Source organism: Ambystoma mexicanum, chromosome 10 (assembly GCF_040938575.1).
Source record: "Ambystoma mexicanum isolate Mex_15411 chromosome 10, UKY_AmexF1_1, whole genome shotgun sequence".
NCBI lineage: Eukaryota > Metazoa > Chordata > Amphibia > Caudata > Ambystomatidae > Ambystoma > Ambystoma mexicanum.
In genome coordinates this window covers 1115800977-1115822405 of record NC_090932.1, presented here as the reverse complement: position 1 = coordinate 1115822405, position 21429 = coordinate 1115800977, and the positions used below count along the sequence as shown (strand labels likewise).

The following is a 21429-nucleotide window of genomic DNA, read 5'->3' as shown; positions in this document are numbered from 1 at the left end:
ACTCTTGAAATACTACGTGCTTTTGTGTGGAGAAAATGTCCTCCAGCTAAAAGCAGTGCCAGATGCGCTATTATCACATGCAGTAAGATGGCACTCCCCAAGATGGTCCAGCGGCACACCAAAACAGGGTCTTAGACCATCATTACACTTTTGCCGGTCTGGTAAAAAGTGCTGGTAACAACAGTTACTGGCACCTTTTCCGGACCAGCAAACTACAAGTCTGCCAGTAGGGGCAGTGAACTACCAGCAAGCCTGACCTGCCGGTAGTTCAGGCCCCTACCAGCAGGTTTGTCACAGAAGTACCGGCAACGTTACTATGGGACTCCACAGGAATGGGAACTTACCGTTCCTCCGCTACCCAAAATATCCCGGTATTACCAGGATATGGGGTGGTGTACATTTGTAAGGTGAGTCTGCTGGTAACCCGCTGGTGCTACAGGTGGGTTACCAGCAGACTTATAATGAGGGCCTTTATGACTCTGAATCATGCAGTCCCTTCCTGGTACCCCCCGCTTACCGCATGCAGTAAAGGTAAATGAGTTGCTGGCAACCTTCCATTTAGATATTGCATATTTGGTGGCTGTCCTATTCTTAAAGAATATTTCTGTGCAACCATGAGGCTGTATTTGTCGCACGCTTCTTGCTAATTTCTCTTTTCCACCATGTTTTAGAGGATAGGATCGTGTCCGTGGTGGTTAAGGTGATCGATGGAGTGATTGATGGTTTAGACGAAGGCTCTGTAACCTATGTTTTGGATTAGGACTCCCAAGAGCCTAACGATTGACTAAGCTGGCTAGGGATGATGGTAGCTGTGGTGCAAACATAGAAAGTCAAAGTTTGCAGGCACCCGGTTTAGGTGTAGTCAGAGTGCACCTGGGGTGCATTGTTAATGCGGTTGAAGCCGCCATGTGATCACCGATGCAATAACTGGTTGCAAGTTCACCTCTCACGCGCTTGGTAAAGAGGTTTGTTGAAATGGTTATCAAAAGTAAAGCGTGTGAAAACAGCATATGATTAAATGCTTTGTCCAAATTTGCCTATTTTAAACAATATTTTGGGCAGTGGGGAAGTGTTCAAAATAAAAAAAATGTAAATGTTAAATGGAGTGTATGAAATAGGAAGGGTTAGGCTGGGCAGTAATACTCATTAAGAGAGGTATTTGACAGCATGGCCAAAAATGTCCACATTCGGGCAGTGTTTTTAATAAAGGCATTTTTCCAAATGCCTTCGTCAGATAGACAGATGAAAAGGTTAGCTTTTAACCAAAGCTGCACCCCATTACATTTCGGTTATGATGTAGGTGGGGCTTGGCGAGTGGTGGGCACGGGGAAGAAATTATGGGCAAAGCACTATTTTTGCCAGGGGTGAAGTAATTTTTGGAGGTCCCCAAAAAGCTATGAGGTTAAAAAGGGGAGTGGTGGGGGGGTGCAGAAGTGCATAAAGTTAGGAGTTAGCACTTTATGATTTACTTTTAAATGAAAGAATACCCTTATTTTACCATGAATGATGTTCCTTCGGAACTGTCATGGTAAAGCCCTAGGGTTGCAGTATGTGTCTCAGTCAAAATCACATCCTTTATGCCTCCAATCCAGATTTCGGCATGGCATTGCACAATGACCCCCTACAACCCTAAACACATCTTCCAAACATTGTGCCTCATTCCGAGTTACCCGTTACAAATCTGTTAATACTGGCAATCCGGTATTAGCCTTTCTGGCTGCACATGCAGCGAAATCCCTGGCATACTACGAGTACACGGGTACATGCACAAACCCATGCCAGAAGCGTTAATACCGGATTTCCAGTATCAACGGATGAATAGAAAAAACAACTGGCATTTGCAGATAACTACCACTTCGGCCCAAAAAATTAGCTAACACTGGATTGGCGGTAATACCGGCGCCGGAACCCGAAATGCAGCGAAAACCGAAAGTAGGCAACCAGCCATTAAAAAAACCAAAATCCACCTCAATCCACTGCAATCTACAGCAATCCAGGCATGGAAACACCTGAAAAACATGTCCCAGGAACACAGCAACCTAGGCAAGGACGTTTGCCAACGCAAACCCAAGTTTGCAGATGTTGAACTGAAAGTCTTGGTGGAGACTGTGCTGCAGTATGCTGAGGAGTTGTTTGGAGCAAGGCAGCGCAAGACAAGATGCCAGAGGAAGAGCGCCATATGGGTGAGGTGTTGGCCAATCTCACAGCTGTCAGTACCAGAAAGGATTGCCGCAAGAGGTGGGACGACCTCAAGGCGAAGGTGCTGTACAGGGGTAGATCCCACCCCCCCTCAAATGACTGTATAGAAGATAGACTCCACCCTCCTCAAACCGAATGCAGATAACTTGTCAGGCTGATCAATGAGTCTAATATTGCAAAAATCAGAAATGTAGTACCTTTCAGAAAAGTGCTTTGAAGGGCGATCTATTGTGGGGTCAGAATGCCATGTACAGTAGAGAATATGTCAAGTAGTACATGTTTATGATAAATTATCAAACAATCTAGATTCGAAACTGAGCAGGGACTAAGCTATGAGTAAAAATAGGTTGGTCAGGCCTTTTGTAATTTGATCAGCCATTTTGGGTGGGACGAAGTCAGGCAAACTCTCAAGCAAACTCTAAGATGGATGCTAGATACAAAATCGTGGACTTTTGCAAGTCATGTCAGAAATAATTATATAATTACCTCATGGCAGTTCAGTGAGAGTTCAGTAGCCAAGGACATAATGTCTGTACTTCTCTGCTGTAATCCTGACAGTGACGGGCCGGGGGAGCCATGAAGCATTCAAGGGAAGATAGCAATTATTGCATGCAGCTGTTTCAAACTAAAAACAATTGTTGGGTTAGCAGAGAGGGCACACAGCTGATGTCTATTCTCGGGGTTTTATGACAGAGAGACATGATGCTGCTTGCTAAGAATATCTCAGGACTGACGTCAGAAATGTTCTCTCCTGATATTTGAAAGGATTCACTGTAAAGGTGGAGTGTATCACACACAATTTTAATTAGTTACATGCGTAGGTATGACATGGGGACTTGGTGGATGACAGTTCAGTCAACCAACCCTAGAAGGGGAAGGGGCTTGTCTTGGAGTGCCTAAACCTATGAGAGTGAACTGCATCATAAATAGGAAACTGAGCCAAGTGAAAAGCATACATAAGGGGGTAAAATGTGTAGCATTTTGGACATCTGTTGGATTCTTGATGGGAGATGCCTGCTGTATCCTGCCTTGCTGTACCCCAAGAATAAAGATGTCTTTGAAAATTCAGCCTGAGTCCTTTGCCTGCTTCCATACTTGGACTTCAGAATAACTTTCCTGAGCCAGAGATGCCAAGACCCTAGGGAGGACATTGAGCCCTCCTGTACCGTGTGCTCATCCATTGCAACGCACAGAAGGGAGTGCGCAGCTAAAGGTGGAGGCACTCTGGAGCCCCTACGTCTCATGCCATGGAGGAGTGCCTGAGCAGCATCTGGCACATGGAGTGGATTGAGGGCATTGGAGGAGCTGAGGCCGGTGCAGGGACACGAGGAGAATGCAGTACAAGTGTGCCCCCCCTTTTGTATGCCTCCACCATCAAGGTGCCCAACAATGGCCAAGCCAAGTGGCCTGAACCATGGCATGGAACGCACTGTCCACCCTTCGATGGTTGTACCACCCCGATAGACACACAGGCATTCACATTGCACATATAGTGCATGTACCCCCCTTCCCCTCCATGAGCTCCCACCCCTGCAAGGTCATCCACCTAAGCAACAATACCAACATGAGACACATGTCACCAACAACACAGTTGCCCACACTGCATGTGATATGTATAATGCATGACTGAGGACATGTGTGGCAAACAGCTGACAGCACATCTGGTCTCCTCAACAGGTACCCACTCCACGGACAGCAACAAGGTAGTACCACTGAAGTGCCCACCAGGAGAGGTGCCACACCTGTGCAGGCCAGATACACTGCCGGATGCAGCAGGCAGCATGGCAGTGGGGTGACACCAGCGCAGCCACCACCACCACCCCAGGCAGTGGCAACCCAGCCACCACCACCCCCTGTGACAGTGCCAGCCCAGCCCCCACCTATGCAACCTGGACACATGGCTGCAGACAGATATTGTATGTGGATATTTCCGAGAGTCAGACTCAAAAGGGGAACAGGAAGGGAAGTGGCCATGGACTCCTATGTACAATATGAGGGGGACACCACATTTGGATTGAGTCCAGCCACACCACCAAACCCACCTCGCCCACGACCACTGCCAGATGGTAACCTGCGTGCAATAAGGGCACGGCTGGACCAGATCGAGTTCCAGCAGGTGGAAAAACACACAGTGGCTGGTGAGCAACTCACAGAGATGCATGAAATCTGCAATACTATTCAGAGGAGTACCTGCCGCATGGCACGCGCACTCAGAAAGGTAACATCTGCCATGGTGACACTTGGGCAGAGGGTGCGCGAGCACACAGATGCCTCATGTGCTGCAAAAGAGTCCCTTTCACAGACCATGCAGTTGACATTGCAGTACATCTGTGCCCAGCGTTCTGAGCCCTCATCCACCAACACGCCCACTGAGGGCTCACTAGAAGGCACACCAAGGCAAAGGTCCATCAGCCTCCTCAGCACATGGCTCCAGGACTCAGGCCACAAGTCCAAATGTGCCCAAAAGTAATGCATGGACCAGGTGGTCATACTGTTGTCTACTTAAGAGTGGGTAGGGTGTTTTGGGAGATTTTGAATGGGTAGGGTGTTTTTGGGGTGGGTGTTGGAATGGGATGTGCACTGCATGTATATCCAGAATGGCACTTCCAATCATAAAAAGAAAATTCACACTTGCATCATTGAATGGACATCAATCTTTGTGTGCATGCATTTATTGTGTGAGATGAACAGTGAAGTGAGCATTGCCCAGGTAAATGGCAGGCAGCATCAAAACAAATTCTCAATAAGCTCCTGGCGGGTGATATGAGCCTGCCTGACCTCTGCATGCACTGCATCTGCATGTGTGCCATCCGCATGCACGCCTTCATCATCCTCAGGGGGGGCATGTCCACATCTGGGGGCAGGGGTATGTTGCGCCGAATGCATATGTTGTGCAACATGGCGCATGCCAACACGATCTTGCCCACCTTATCTGGCTTGTACATGAGGGCCCCCCCAGTACGATGTAGACATCGGAAGCTTGCCTTCCACATGCCAAATGTGCACTCAATTGACACCATGGTCCGAATGTGTGCATGATTGTAGGCCAACTCCTGTGGTGTTTGTGCATTCCTCACGGGGGTCATCAGCCTTTGGAGCTGTGGATATCTGGAGTCACCTGCCAGGGGGACAAAAATAGAGCGTGTCAGTGGATGAGTGTACCTTTCAAGCACTGTGACAATGGTCAGGGTAAGTACAGTGCCCATATGCGAAATCACATTACACCTTAAGGCATGTGGGTCATTGGATGACTGATGTACATTCCTGTCAGGCAGGTCATTTAGGTACTACGTTGATACCATGTTGACATGATACTACAGGATGGTGTTTGCATGCAACGACACTGACAAATGGGAAATGGACAGGAAGGGGTCAGTACTCACACCATGGTTTGGTTCATGTACATGTACTGTGTACTGTGCCTTGTGGCATTCAGAGCTCAAGGTGTTGCAATGCGACGTGCATGTCACAGGGGAGGAGGGCAGATGGGATGTACAAGTGCTCTTGTGTCTCTGGAAATGGTTGCTGATGTCTGCCACAGTGGGGGACACTGCCTGGGTGCTAGGCTGGGGTGGGCACACAAATGGTGTGCACATGCACCGTATATGGTGCATGCTGGGACATAGGTGTGAGGTGTGGGAGGGTGGTGGTGTAGAGTAGACAGGAACCTGGTGGCCTGTGAGTGCCATGTGGCCACAGGGCACATGTGTCAGCGGCAGAGGGGTGATTGTCAGGGGCGGGTGAGTGGAGAGGAGAATGGCTATTGGGTCATCCACACATCACTTAATGATGCTGTCTGTTAGGGGCAGGGGACCATTCCAGTGAGAGGACTCGCCAACGGGGGGCGCATCATCAATGATGTGCACACGGCACATGAGTATGGGGCATGGTTGTGGGCGCACATGACTGATCTGGCTAACATGCCATGTCTTTGCCTGCTACAGTGTCACCCCGTTGCATGCCACCTGGTGCACTTCTGTAAAATGTTTATGTACTGCACTGAATGACACAGCGTGTGCCCCATTTGTTGTGCCTGCTGTGCCATGCTCTGGTGCTCTATCCTGCAAGTGTCATTGTGCACACACTGTGTGGGTCTATGGCTCTGGTCCCATGCTGATGCACAGCACCATGGATTACCCCCGATTCACTTTTTTCCTCATTTGATGGGTTCCTCTGCGGTATGTGTAAGTTGTCATTGGTACAGGGGTGTGCTGTGGCATGTTGATGTTGAGATCGTCATGGGACTTTGTTGCTCCCATGCACATGTACTTGGATTACCTATGCACCCATGCCTTGCTGCAACGATGGATCATGCTCTTTTTGTCTCTCTCACTGTTACATTGTGGTACATGAGGTTCTGTGTGTCTATATGTTGATTGGGTAGCACAGTTTGGGCATTCAGTGCTGCTCTTTTTTTAGGATCACATGATGGAGGGCAACTGCCACTGATGGCGGGAGTGGAGGGTGGTGAAATTCCCAATGCCACTCCTTGCCATTGTATCTACCCCCCCCCCCAAATAAATCCTGTGTCTGTGTATTGTGATTCCTACCCACCCAATGACCAGGTATGTTGTCCTCTGTGCCTCTCTATGTATGCTGGCAGTGTGCTGTTACGCGATACCATGGCATCATGAGTTGATCCTGGGAACTGGGCACAGCAGTGGGTCATCGTAAGCATCACAGGGGACCTGAACGTTCAGTGAGTGGTACTGTTTCCAGTTCCTATATACTTCCTCCTGGACATGGAGTGCAACCAGCTCGACATGCGTACAGTCCAGTGTTGCCACCACATTGGGCATGCCTGCCATGGCGTAGAATCTTGCCTTAGTGGCATTCACCTGTGCCAGGGTATTTGGGAGTGCAATGTGCTGTCCCACATGCAGCAGGAGTGCGTCCAGCACCTCCAGCAGTACTTTGGAAAATGTTAGTTGCGCTAATCTGTGCAGCCGGCTCACAGTATGCTGGAAGGTTCCCATAGCGAGGAAATGCAAGACAGACACTAGCTTCAGCAGCAGTGGTATGGCTGTGTAGATGCCAATCCTGCTTTCATTGTCTCCCTCAATCATGCTCAGGACATATGCTATGCTCTCCTTGTCCCGTCTATACAGGGTTAGTATTTGCATGTCACTGACGGTCCATAGTTTGGCCTGCACTTGGGGTATGGGTGCATGCCTTGCATGGTGCATCCTCCTTCTCTAGTTCCTCATCCTCACCCTCCTGTCCAGTACCTCTTAGGCCCTCTGTTGGTCCTCCAGCCACTGCAGTGCAATGTTGGCTTGAAGCAGCTGCAGGCCAATGCTGACTGCAGCCAGTGGCAGATTGTGGAGTTTGGGAGTGTGTGTTTTGAAGTTGCGGCTATTTTTTGGCCAGTATTCCCAGATACGCAAGGCTCGTGATATGGCGGTGTTGCTGTGGTGGCGGTGTTCACGCCAAGTCTTAGGGTCCCGGCCGGTGGCTATCGGTGCTGATTTCTCCATCTCCTTACTTGCCATGTGACTGTTGTCATAGGCGGACTTCCTGCCTTCGGGGGCTCCACCAGACTCATACTTTGGCGGTCTGGTAAAAATTGCGGTATCCTGTATTACCGCTACTTTTTCACCGGACCGCCACACTCGGAATGAGTCCCAATGTAGTATCATGTAGTTCACTTAATACATAAAGCAAGAATCTTGACTCCCAATTGGTGCAGGCATGAGTAAGAAAGGAAACAATTCAGCCTGTGGTATGAACTATATAAATGGTCAATAGTATTTCTTTATTATTATTATTATTATTATTATTATTATTATTATTATTATTATTATTATTATTATATAAAGTGCATCTCTGTATTCTGGTAAACTACACATTAGTGAGCCTATTTGTGTAGTGCATAAGCAAAATAATGATTCGTGGGCGATACCAATTTATTGAGCTACGGAAAATAAAGCAAAGTGATAAAACGTGATTTGCCCAGGATCACATACTTTGATACAGCGGAGAAGCTGGGATTTTAGCTCAAGTTTCCTGCTTCAATAGTTGTTATATCAGGCACTAGACTTCATTTCTTCTTATCCCATCTTTACTTTAATATCAATGTACATGGTGTTGTGCAAAGTTGCCTTTCAAAAGCTACACTATCACTATATGTTCAATAATACTGACTTGCCATGCACTAAAGCATAAGGTAGACCAACATGACGACAGACAAAATATCTTTTTAGAAATATGTTAGTAAAGTATAGTTTATGTCACAGGGACTGGGTAGCACCCACCAATATCTGACCCGAGGAAATGTAACTACATTCCGTATTTGTAGAACAGGAAAAATCAACATCAAAGTCCATTTAGTGAACAGAGATGTCTCTGGGTTAACAACACAAATTCTCTCAAGTTGTGGTGACAGGCCCTCTCACAGGGTTGATTGTCACTCCTTGTTCACTAGCTAGGCACGTGCTTTCCTTGGTCTCGTACCCAGAACTACCGAGTGCCAAATCCTTGGACAGTCTTTTAACAGAATCCCAGTGATAGACTGAAGTCTGGTCCCTCGTCTACTTCTTTGGATCCCTGAGTGATGTATCTTCATGTTGCCTCAATGTACTATAATTAAAAGACAGTTTTCTCTGAGGGTTGAAGTGGGAGCCTGGAGTCTCTGCAGCCACTTTATAATTATCAGGCCCACTCTACACCTGCAATGAGGCGTCCCTGGACCACTTTATTTCTAAGATCCTTGCTACTTGTGACCTGTCCTCCCTGCCTCAGTCTTGTACCTCCTACCACCTCTTCCACCTGCCTTGTTCCAACCCAGACTCCTCATTCCCTCCTGCTCTTACTAACTTCTTTAGCACCCCTCCAGTTGTTACCACTTCCACCGGGTGCTTGTTACCTCCTTCTGATGTTACCACCTCCTTCAGACCCTTGACATCTCCTCCTCCTCCTCCTCTGCTCCTTACCAACTACTCCTGATGTTACCACCTCCTCCAGCGTCTCACCACCTCCTCAAAATATAGCCACCTCTTCCAGCTCCTTGGTACCATTTCATCCAGGCTCTCACCACCTCCTCCTAATATATCCATATCCAGCTACTCGCCATCTCTTCGAGATGTTAGCCCCTCCTCCAGACTCTCAGAACCTCCTCCTGATATAGCTTCCTCCTCTGCTCCTTGACAACTCCTCCTGATGTTACCACCTCCTCCAGGCTCCCACCACGTCCTCCTAATGTATCCACCTCCAGCTCCTCGCCATCTCTTCCTGATGCTACCCACTCGTCCGGACTCTCAGAACCTCCTCCTGATGACCTCCTCCTCTGCTCCTTACCAACTCCTCCTGATGTTACCAGCCCCTCCAGGCTCCCACCACATCCTCCTAATATATCCACCTCCAGCTCCTCGCCATCTCTTCCTGATGTTACCCACTTGTCCAGACTCTCAGAACCTCCTCCTGATATAGCCTCCTCCTCTGCTCCTTGCCAACTCCTCCTGATGTTAACACCTCCTCCAGGCTCTCATCACCACCTCCTAATATATCCACCTCCTCATCATCTCTTCCAGATGTTACCCCCTCCTCCAGGCTCTCACAACCTCCTCCTAATATATCCACCTCAAACTCCTCACCATCTCTTCCTGATTTTACCCCCTTCTCCAGACTCTCAGAACCTCCTCCTGATATAGACTCCTCCTCTGCTCCTTACCAACTCCTCCTGATGTTACCACCTCCTCCGGGCTCTCACGACCTCCTCCTACTATATCCACCTCCAGCTCCTGACCATCTCTTCCAGATTTGATCCCTCCTCCAGACTCTCAGAACCTCCTCCTGATATAGCTTTCTCCTCTGCTCCTCAACAACTCCTCCTGATTTGCCACCCCCTCCAGGCTCCCATCACATCCTCCTAATATATCCACCTCCAGCTCCTCGCCATCTCTTCCTGATGTTACCCCCTCCTCCAGACTCTCACCACCTCCTCCTAATATATCCACCTCCAGCAACTCACCATCTCTTCCTGATGTTAGCCCCCTCCTCCAGACTCGCAGAACCTCCTCCTGATATAGCTTCCTCCTCTGCTCCTTGACAACTCCTCCTGATGTTCCCACCTGCTCCAGGCTCCCACCACGTCCTCCGAATGTATCCACCTACAACTCCTCGCCATGTCTTCCTGATGCTACCCACTCGTCCGGACTCTCAGAACCTCCTCCTGATATAGCCTCCTTCTCTGCTCCTTACCAACTCCTCCTGATGTTAACACCTCCTCCAGGCTCTCATCACCACCTCCTAATATATCCACCTCCTCACCATATCTTCCAGATCTTACCCCCTCCTCCAGACTCTCACAACCACCTCCTAATATATCCACCTCAAGCTCCTCACCATCTCTTCCTGATGTTACCCCTCCTCCAGACTCTCAGAACCTCCTCCTGATATAGACGCCTCCTCTGCTCCTTACCAACTCCTCCTGATGTTACCACCACCTCCAGGCTCTCACGACCTCCTAGTAAATCCACCTCCAGCTCCTCACCATCTCTTCCTGATGTTACCCCCTACTCCAGACTCTCAGAACCTCCTCCTGGTATAGCCTCCTCCTCTGCTCCTTACCAAATCTTCCTGATGTTACCACCTCCTCCAGGCTCCCACCATGTCCTCCTAATGTATCCATCTCCAGCTCCTCGCCATCTCTTCCTGATGCTACCCACTCGTCCGGACTCTCAGAACCTCCTCCTGATATAGCCTCCTCCTCTGCTCCTTACCAACTCCTCCTGATGTTAACACCTCCTCCAGGCTCTTATCACCACCTCCTAATATATCCACCTCCTCACCATCTCTTCCAGATGTTACCCCCTCCTCCAGGCTCTCACAACCACCTCCTAATATATCCACCTCATGCTCCTCACCATCTCTTCCTGATGTTACCCCCTCCTCCAGACTCTCAGAACCTCCTCCTGATATAGACTCCTCCTCTGCTCCTTACCAACTCCTCCTGATGTTACCATCACCTCCAGGCTCCCACCACCTCCTAGTACATCCACCTCCAGCTCCTCACCGTCTCTTCCTGTTGTTACACCCTACTCTAGACTCTCAGAACCCCCTCCTGGTATAGCCTCCTTCTCTGCTCCTTACCAACTCCTCCTGATGTTACCACCTCCTCCAGGCTCTCACGACCTCCTCCTAATATATCCACCTCCAGCTCCTGACCATCTCTTCCAGATTTGATCCCTCCTCCAGACTCTCAGAACCTCCTCCTAATATAGCTTTCTCCTCTGCTCCTCAACAACTCCCCCTGATTTGCCACCCCCTCCAGGCTCCCATCACATCCTCCTAATATATCCACCTCCAGCTCCTCGCCATCTCTTCCTGATGTTACCCCCTCCTCCAGACTCTCACCACCTCCTCCTAATATATCCACCTCCAGCTCCTCACCATCTCTTCCTGTTGTTACACCCTACTCTAGACTCTCAGAACCTCCTCCTGGTATAGCCTCCTTCTCTGCTCCTTACCAACTCCTCCTGATGTTACCACCTCCTCCAGGCTCTCACGACCTCCTCATAATATATCCACCCCCAGCTCCTGACCATCTCTTCCAGATTTGATCCCTCCTCCAGACTCTCAGAACCTCCTCCTGATATAGCTTTCTCCTCTGCTCCTCAACAACTCCTCCTGATTTGCCACCCCCTCCAGGCTCCCATCACATCCTCCTAATATATCCACCTCCTCGCCATCTCTTCCTGATGTTACCCCCTCCTCCAGACTCTCACCACCTCCTCCTAATATATCCACCTACAGCAACTCACTATCTCTTCCTGATGTTAGCCCCCTCCTCCAGACTCGCAGAACCTCCTCCTGATATAGCTTCCTCCTCTGCTCCTTGACAACTCCTCCTGATGTTCCCACCTTCTCCAGGCTCCCACCACGTCCTCCGAATGTATCCACCTACAACTCCTCGCCATGTCTTCCTGATGCTACCCACTAGTCCGGACTCTCAGAACCTCCTCCTGATATAGCCTCCTCCTCTGCTCCTTACTAACTCCTCCTGATGTTAACACCTCCTCCAGGCTCTCATCACCACCTCCTAATATATCCACCTCCTCACCATATCTTCCAGATCTTACCCCCTCCTCCAGACTCTCACAACCACCTCCTAATATATCCACCTCAAGCTCCTCACCATCTCTTCCTGATGTTACCCCTCCTCCAGACTCTCAGAACCTCCTCCTGATATAGACGCCTCCTCTGCTCCTTACCAACTCCTCCTGATGTTACCACCACCTCCAGGCTCTCACGACCTCCTAGTAAATCCACCTCCAGCTCCTCACCATCTCTTCCTGATGTTACCCCCTACTCCAGACTCTCAGAACCTCCTCCTGGTATAGCCTCCTCCTCTGCTCCTTACCAAATCTTCCTGATGTTACCACCTCCTCCAGGCTCCCACCATGTCCTCCTAATGTATCCATCTCCAGCTCCTCGCCATCTCTTCCTGATGCTACCCACTCGTCCGGACTCTCAGAACCTCCTCCTGATATAGCCTCCTCCTCTGCTCCTTACCAACTCCTCCTGATGTTAACACCTCCTCCAGGCTCTTATCACCACCTCCTAATATATCCACCTCCTCACCATCTCTTCCAGATGTTACCCCCTCCTCCAGGCTCTCACAACCACCTCCTAATATATCCACCTCATGCTCCTCACCATCTCTTCCTGATGTTACCCCCTCCTCCAGACTCTCAGAACCTCCTCCTGATATAGACTCCTCCTCTGCTCCTTACCAACTCCTCCTGATGTTACCATCACCTCCAGGCTCCCACCACCTCCTAGTACATCCACCTCCAGCTCCTCACCGTCTCTTCCTGTTGTTACACCCTACTCTAGACTCTCAGAACCCCCTCCTGGTATAGCCTCCTTCTCTGCTCCTTACCAACTCCTCCTGATGTTACCACCTCCTCCAGGCTCTCACGACCTCCTCCTAATATATCCACCTCCAGCTCCTGACCATCTCTTCCAGATTTGATCCCTCCTCCAGACTCTCAGAACCTCCTCCTAATATAGCTTTCTCCTCTGCTCCTCAACAACTCCCCCTGATTTGCCACCCCCTCCAGGCTCCCATCACATCCTCCTAATATATCCACCTCCAGCTCCTCGCCATCTCTTCCTGATGTTACCCCCTCCTCCAGACTCTCACCACCTCCTCCTAATATATCCACCTCCAGCTCCTCACCATCTCTTCCTGTTGTTACACCCTACTCTAGACTCTCAGAACCTCCTCCTGGTATAGCCTCCTTCTCTGCTCCTTACCAACTCCTCCTGATGTTACCACCTCCTCCAGGCTCTCACGACCTCCTCATAATATATCCACCCCCAGCTCCTGACCATCTCTTCCAGATTTGATCCCTCCTCCAGACTCTCAGAACCTCCTCCTGATATAGCTTTCTCCTCTGCTCCTCAACAACTCCTCCTGATTTGCCACCCCCTCCAGGCTCCCATCACATCCTCCTAATATATCCACCTCCTCGCCATCTCTTCCTGATGTTACCCCCTCCTCCAGACTCTCACCACCTCCTCCTAATATATCCACCTACAGCAACTCACTATCTCTTCCTGATGTTAGCCCCCTCCTCCAGACTCGCAGAACCTCCTCCTGATATAGCTTCCTCCTCTGCTCCTTGACAACTCCTCCTGATGTTCCCACCTTCTCCAGGCTCCCACCACGTCCTCCGAATGTATCCACCTACAACTCCTCGCCATGTCTTCCTGATGCTACCCACTAGTCCGGACTCTCAGAACCTCCTCCTGATATAGCCTCCTCCTCTGCTCCTTACCAACTCCTCCTGATGTTAACACCTCCTCCAGGCTCTCATCACCACCTCCTAATATATCCACCTCCTCACCATATCTTCCAGATGTTACCCCCTCCTCCAGACTCTCACAACCACCTCCTAATATATCCACCTCAAGCTCCTCACCATCTCTTCCTGATGTTACCCCTCATCCAGACTCTCAGAACCTCCTCCTGATATAGACTCCTCCTCTGCTCCTTACCAACTCCTCCTGATGTTACCACCACCTCCAGGCTCTCACGACCTCCTAGTACATCCACCTCCAGCTCCTCACCATCTCTTCCTGATGTTACCCCCTACTCCAGACTCTCAGAACCTCCTCCTGGTATAGCCTCCCCCTCTGCTCCTTACCAAATATTCCTGATGTTACCACCTCCTCCAGGCTCCCACCATGTCCTCCTAATGCATCCACCTACAACTCCTTGCCATGTCTTCCTGATGCTACCCACTCGTCCGGACTCTCAGAACCTCCTCCTGATATAGCCTCCTCCTCTGCTCCTTACTAACTCCTCCTGATGTTAACACCTCCTCCAGGCTCTCATCACCACCTCCTAATATATCCACCTCCTCACCATATCTTACAGATGTTACCCCCTCCTCCAGACTCTCACAACCACCACCTAATATATCCACCTCAAGCTCCTCACCATCTCTTCCTGATGTTACCCCTCATCCAGACTCTCAGAACCTCCTCCTGATATAGACTCCTCCTCTGCTCCTTACCAACTCCTCCTGATGTTACCACCACCTCCAGGCTCTCACGACCTCCTAGTACATCCACCTCCAGCTCCTCACCATCTCTTCCTGATGTTACCCCCTACTCCAGACTCTCAGAACCTCCTCCTTGTATAGCCTCCTCCTCTGCTCCTTACCAAATCTTCCTGATGTTACCACCTCCTCCAGGCTCCCACCATGCCCTCCTAATGTATCCACCTTCAGCTCCTCGCCAGCTCTTCCTGATGTTACCCCCTACTCCAGAATCTCAGAACCTCCTCCTGATATAGCCTCCTCCTCTGCTCCTTACCAACTCCTCCTGATGTTAACACCTCCTCCAGGCTCTCATCACCACCTCCTAATATATCCACCTCCTCACCATCTCTTCCAGATGTTACCCCCTCCTCCAGGCTCTCACAACCACCTCCTAATATATCCACCTCATGCTCCTCACCATCTCTTCCTGATGTTACCCCCTCCTTCCAGACTCTCAGAACCCCCTCCTGATATAGACTCCTCCTCTGCTCCTTACCAACTCCTCCTGATGTTACCACCTCCTCCAGGCTCTCACGACCTCCTCCTAATGTATCCACCTCCAGCTCCTCGCCATCTCTTCCTGATGCTACCCACTCGTCCGGACTCTCAGAACCTCCTCCTGATGACCTCCTCCTCTGCTCCTTACCAACTCCTCCTGATGTTACCACCCCCTCCAGGCTCCACCACATCCTCCTAATATATCCACCTCCAGCTCCTCGCCATCTCTTCCTGATGTTACCCACTTGTCCAGACTCTCAGAACCTCCTCCTGATATAGCCTCCTCCTCTGCTCCCTGCCAACTCCTCCTGATGTTAACACCTCCTCCAGGCTCTCATCACCACCTCCTAATATATCCACCTCCTCATCATCTCTTCCAGATGTTACCCCCTCCTCCAGGCTCTCACAACCTCCTCCTAATATATCCACCTCAAACTCCTCACCATCTCTTCCTGATTTTACCCCCTTCTCCAGACTCTCAGAACCTCCTCCTGATATAGACTCCTCCTCTGCTCCTTACCAACTCCTCCTGATGTTACCACCTCCTCCAGGCTCTCACGACCTCCTCCTACTATATCCACCTCCAGCTCCTGACCATCTCTTCCAGATTTGATCCCTCCTCCAGACTCTCAGAACCTCCTCCTGATATAGCTTTCTCCTCTGCTCCTCAACAACTCCTCCTGATTTGCCACCCCCTCCAGGCTCCCATCACATCCTCCTAATATATCCACCTCCAGCTCCTCGCCATCTCTTCCTGATGTTACCCCCTCCTCCAGACTCTCACCACCTCCTCCTAATATATCCACCTCCAGCAACTCACCATCTCTTCCTGATGTTAGCCCCCTCCTCCAGACTCGCAGAACCTCCTCCTGATATAGCTTCCTCCTCTGCTCCTTGACAACTCCTCCTGATGTTCCCACCTGCTCCAGGCTCCCACCACGTCCTCCGAATGTATCCACCTACAACTCCTCGCCATGTCTTCCTGATGCTACCCACTCGTCCGGACTCTCAGAACCTCCTCCTGATATAGCCTCCTCCTCTGCTCCTTACCAACTCCTCCTGATGTTAACACCTCCTCCAGGCTCTCATCACCACCTCCTAATATATCCACCTCCTCACCATATCTTCCAGATGTTACCCCCTCCTCCAGACTCTCACAACCACCTCCTAATATATCCACCTCAAGCTCCTCACCATCTCTTCCTGATGTTACCCCTCCTCCAGACTCTCAGAACCTCCTCCTGATATAGACGCCTCCTCTGCTCCTTACCAACTCCTCCTGATGTTACCACCACCTCCAGGCTCTCACGACCTCCTAGTAAATCCACCTCCAGCTCCTCACCATCTCTTCCTGATGTTACCCCCTACTCCAGACTCTCAGAACCTCCTCCTGGTATAGCCTCCTCCTCTGCTCCTTACCAAATCTTCCTGATGTTACCACCTCCTCCAGGCTCCCACCATGTCCTCCTAATGTATCCACCTTCAGCTCCTCGCCAGCTCTTCCTGATGTTACCCCCTACTCCAGAATCTCAGAACCTCCTCCTGATATAGACTCCTCCTCTGCTCCTTACCAACTCCTCCTGATGTTACCACCTCCTCCAGGCTCTCACGACCTCCTCCTAATATATCCACCTCCAGCTCCTCACCATCTCTTCCAGATTTGATCCCCTCCTCCAGACTCTCAGAACCTCCTCCTGATATAGCTTCCTCCTCTGCTCCTTGACAACTTCTCCAGATGTTACCATCTCCTCATGGCTCCCACCACGTCCTCCTAATGTATCCATCTCCAGCTCCTCGCCATCTCTTCCTGATGCTACCCACTCGTCCGGACTCTCAGAACCTCCTCCTGATATAGCCTCCTCCTCTGTTCCTTACTAACTCCTCCTGATGTTAACACCTCCTCCAGGCTCTTATCACCACCTCCTAATATATCCACCTCCTCACCATCTCTTCCAGATGTTACCCCCTCCTCCAGGCTCTCACAACCACCTCCTAATATATCCACCTCATGCTCCTCACCATCTCTTCCTGATGTTACCCCCTCCTCCAGACTCTCAGAACCTCCTCCTGATATAGACTCCTCCTCTGCTCCTTACCAACTCCTCCTGATGTTACCATCACCTCCAGGCTCCCACCACCTCCTAGTACATCCACCTCCAGCTCCTCACCATCTCTTCCTGTTGTTACACCCTACTCTAGACTCTCAGAACCCCCTCCTGGTATAGCCTCCTTCTCTGCTCCTTACCAACTCCTCCTGATGTTACCACCTCCTCCAGGCTCTCACGACCTCCTCCTAATATATCCACCTCCAGCTCCTGACCATCTCTTCCAGATTTGATCCCTCCTCCAGACTCTCAGAACCTCCTCCTGATATAGCTTTCTCCTCTGCTCCTCAACAACTCCCCCTGATTTGCCACCCCCTCCAGGCTCCCATCACATCCTCCTAATATATCCACCTCCAGCTCCTCGCCATCTCTTCCTGATGTTACCCCCTCCTCCAGACTCTCACCACCTCCTCCTAATATATCCACCTCCAGCTCCTCACCATCTCTTCCTGATGTTACCCCCTCCTTCCAGACTCTCAGAACCCCCTCCTGATATAGACTCCTCCTCTGCTCCTATTCAACTCCTCCTGATGTTACCATCACCTCCAGGCTCCCACCACCTCCTAGTACATCCACCTCCAGCTCCTCACCATCTCTTCCTGTTGTTACACCCTACTCTAGACTCTCAGAACCTCCTCCTGGTATAGCCTCCTTCTATGCTCCTTACCAAATCTTCCTGATGTTACCACCTCCTCCAGGCTCCCACCACGTCCTCCTAATGTATCCACCTTCAGCTCCTCGCTATCTCTTCCTGATGCTACCCACTCGTCCGGACTCTCAGAACCTCCTCCTGATATAGACTCCTCCTCTGCTCCTTACCAACTCCTCCTGATGTTACCACCTCCTCCAGGCTCTCACGACCTCCTCCTAATATTTCCACCTCCAGCTCCTCACCATCTCTTCCATATTTGATCCCCTCCTCCAGACTCTCAGAACCTCCTCCTGATATAGCTTCCTCCTCTGCTCCTCAAAAACTCCTCCTGATGTTACCCCCTCCTCCAGACTCTCAGAACCTCCTCCTGATATAGACTCCTCCTCTGCTCCTTACCAACTCCTCCTGATGTTACCATCACCTCCGGGCTCCCACCACCTCCTAGTACATCCACCTCCAGCTCCTCACCATCTCTTCCTGTTGTTACACCCTACTCTAGACTCTCAGAACCCCCTCCTGGTATAGCCTCCTTCTCTGCTCCTTACCAACTCCTCCTGATGTTACCACCTCCTCCAGGCTCTCACGACCTCCTCCTAATATATCCACCTCCAGCTCCTGACCATCTCTTCCAGATTTGATCCCTCCTCCAGACTCTCAGAACCTCCTCCTGATATAGCTTTCTCCTCTGCTCCTCAACAACTCCCCCTGATTTGCCACCCCCGCCAGGCTCCCATCACATCCTCCTAATATATCCACCTCCAGCTCCTCGCCATCTCTTCCTGATGTTACCCCCTCCTCCAGACTCTCACCACCTCCTCCTAATATATCCACCTCCAGCTCCTCACCATCTCTTCCTGTTGTTACACCCTACTCTAGACTCTCAGAACCTCCTCCTGGTATAGCCTCCTTCTCTGCTCCTTACCAACTCCTCCTGATGTTACCACCTCCTCCAGGCTCTCACGACCTCCTCATAATATATCCACCCCCAGCTCCTGACCATCTCTTCCAGATTTGATCCCTCCTCCAGACTCTCAGAACCTCCTCCTGATATAGCTTTCTCCTCTGCTCCTCAACAACTCCTCCTGATTTGCCACCCCCTCCAAACTCCCATCACATCCTCCTAATATATCCACCTCCAGCTCCTCGCCATCTCTTCCTGATGTTACCCCCTCCTCCAGACTCTCACCACCTCCTCCTAATATATCCACCTACAGCAACTCACTATCTCTTCCTGATGTTAGCCCCCTCCTCCAGACTCGCAGAACCTCCTCCTGATATAGCTTCCTCCTCTGCTCCTTGACAACTCCTCCTGATGTTCCCACCTTCTCCAGGCTCCCACCACGTCCTCCGAATGTATCCACCTACAACTCCTTGCCATGTCTTCCTGATGCTACCCACTCGTCCGGACTCTCAGAACCTCCTCCTGATATAGCCTCCTCCTCTGCTCCTTACCAACTCCTCCTGATGTTAACACCTCCTCCAGGCTCTCATCACCACCTCCTAATATATCCACCTCCTCACCATATCTTCCAGATGTTACCCCCTCCTCCAGACTCTCACAACCACCTCCTAATATATCCACCTCAAGCTCCTCACCATCTCTTCCTGATGTTACCCCTCATCCAGACTCTCAGAACCTCCTCCTGATATAGACTCCTCCTCTGCTCCTTACCAACTCCTCCTGATGTTACCACCACCTCCAGGCTCTCACGACCTCCTAGTACATCCACCTCCAGCTCCTCACCATCTCTTCCTGATGTTACCCCCTACTCCAGACTCTCAGAACCTCCTCCTGGTATAGCCTCCTCCTCTGCTCCTTACCAAATCTTCCTGATGTTACCACCTCCTCCAGGCTCCCACCATGTCCTCCTAATGCATCCACCTACAACTCCTTGCCATGTCTTCCTGATGCTACCCACTCTTCCGGACTCTCAGAACCTCCTCCTGATATAGCCTCCTCCTCTGCTCCTTACTAACTCCTCCTGATGTTAACACCTCCTCCAGGCTCTCATCACCACCTCCTAATATATCCACCTCCTCACCATATCTTCCAGATGTTACCCCCTCCTCCAGACTCTCACAACCACCACCTAATATATCCACCTCAAGCTCCTCACCATCTCTTCCTGATGTTACCCCTCATCCAGACTCTCAGAACCTCCTCCTGATATAGACTCCTCCTCTGCTCCTTACCAACTCCTCCTGATGTTACCACCACCTCCAGGCTCTCACGACCTCCTAGTACATCCACCTCCAGCTCCTCACCATCTCTTCCTGATGTTACCCCCTACTCCAGACTCTCAGAACCTCCTCCTTGTATAGCCTCCTCCTCTGCTCCTTACCAAATCTTCCTGATGTTACCACCTCCTCCAGGCTCCCACCATGCCCTCCTAATGTATCCACCTTCAGCTCCTCGCCAGCTCTTCCTGATGTTACCCCCTACTCCAGAATCTCAGAACCTCCTCCTAATATAGACTCCTCCTCTGCTCCTTACCAACTCCTGCTGATGTTACCACCTCCTCCAGGCTCTCACGACCTCCTCCTAATATATCCACCTCCAGCTCCTCACCATCTCTTCCAGATTTGATCCCCTCCTCCAGACTCTCAGAACCTCCTCCTGATATAGCTTCCTCCTCTGCTCCTTGACAACTTCTCCAGATGTTACCATCTCCTCACGGCTCCCACCACGTCCTCCTAATGTATCCATCTCCAGCTCCTCGCCATCTCTTCCTGATGCTACCCACTCGTCCGGACTCTCAGAACCTCCTCCTGATATAGCCTCCTCCTCTGCTCCTTACCAACTCCTCCTGATGTTAACACCTCCTCCAGGCTCTCATCACCACCTCCTAATATATCCACCTCCTCACCATCTCTTCCAGATGTTACCCCCTCCTCCAGGCTCTCACAACCACCTCCTAATATATCCACCTCATGCTCCTCACCATCTCTTCCTGATGTTACCCCCTCCTTCCAGACTCTCAGAATCCCCTCCTGATATAGACTCCTCCTCTGCTCCTATTCAACTCCTCCTGATGTTACCATCACCTCCAGGCTCCCACCACCTCCTAGTACATCCACCTCCAGCTCCTCACCATCTCTTCCTGTTGTTACACCCTACTCTAGACTCTCAGAACCTCCTCCTGGTATAGCCTCCTTCTATGCTCCTTACCAAATCTTCCTGATGTTACCACCTCCTCCAGGCTCCCACCACGTCCTCCTAATGTATCCACCTTCAGCTCCTCGCTATCTCTTCCTGATGCTACCCACTCGTCCGGACTCTCAGAACCTCCTCCTGATATAGACTCCTCCTCTGCTCCTTACCAACTCCTCCTGATGTTACCACCTCCTCCAGGCTCTCACGACCTCCTCCTAATATTTCCACCTCCAGCTCCTCACCATCTCTTCCATATTTGATCCCCTCCTC

At 50.7% G+C, this 21429-nt stretch overlaps 1 long non-coding RNA gene across 1 annotated transcript in view; it reads right to left on the bottom strand.

Moving 5' to 3' along the window:
• Positions 1–4838: 4838 nt before the first annotated feature.
• The window catches only part of LOC138492045 (uncharacterized), an 87170-nt gene continuing 70579 nt past the window's right edge, over positions 4839–21429 (bottom strand). The window contains exon 2 of the long non-coding RNA XR_011276134.1: positions 4839–5317. This is a non-coding gene — a long non-coding RNA (uncharacterized lncRNA). The remainder of the gene's footprint in view (positions 5318–21429) is intronic.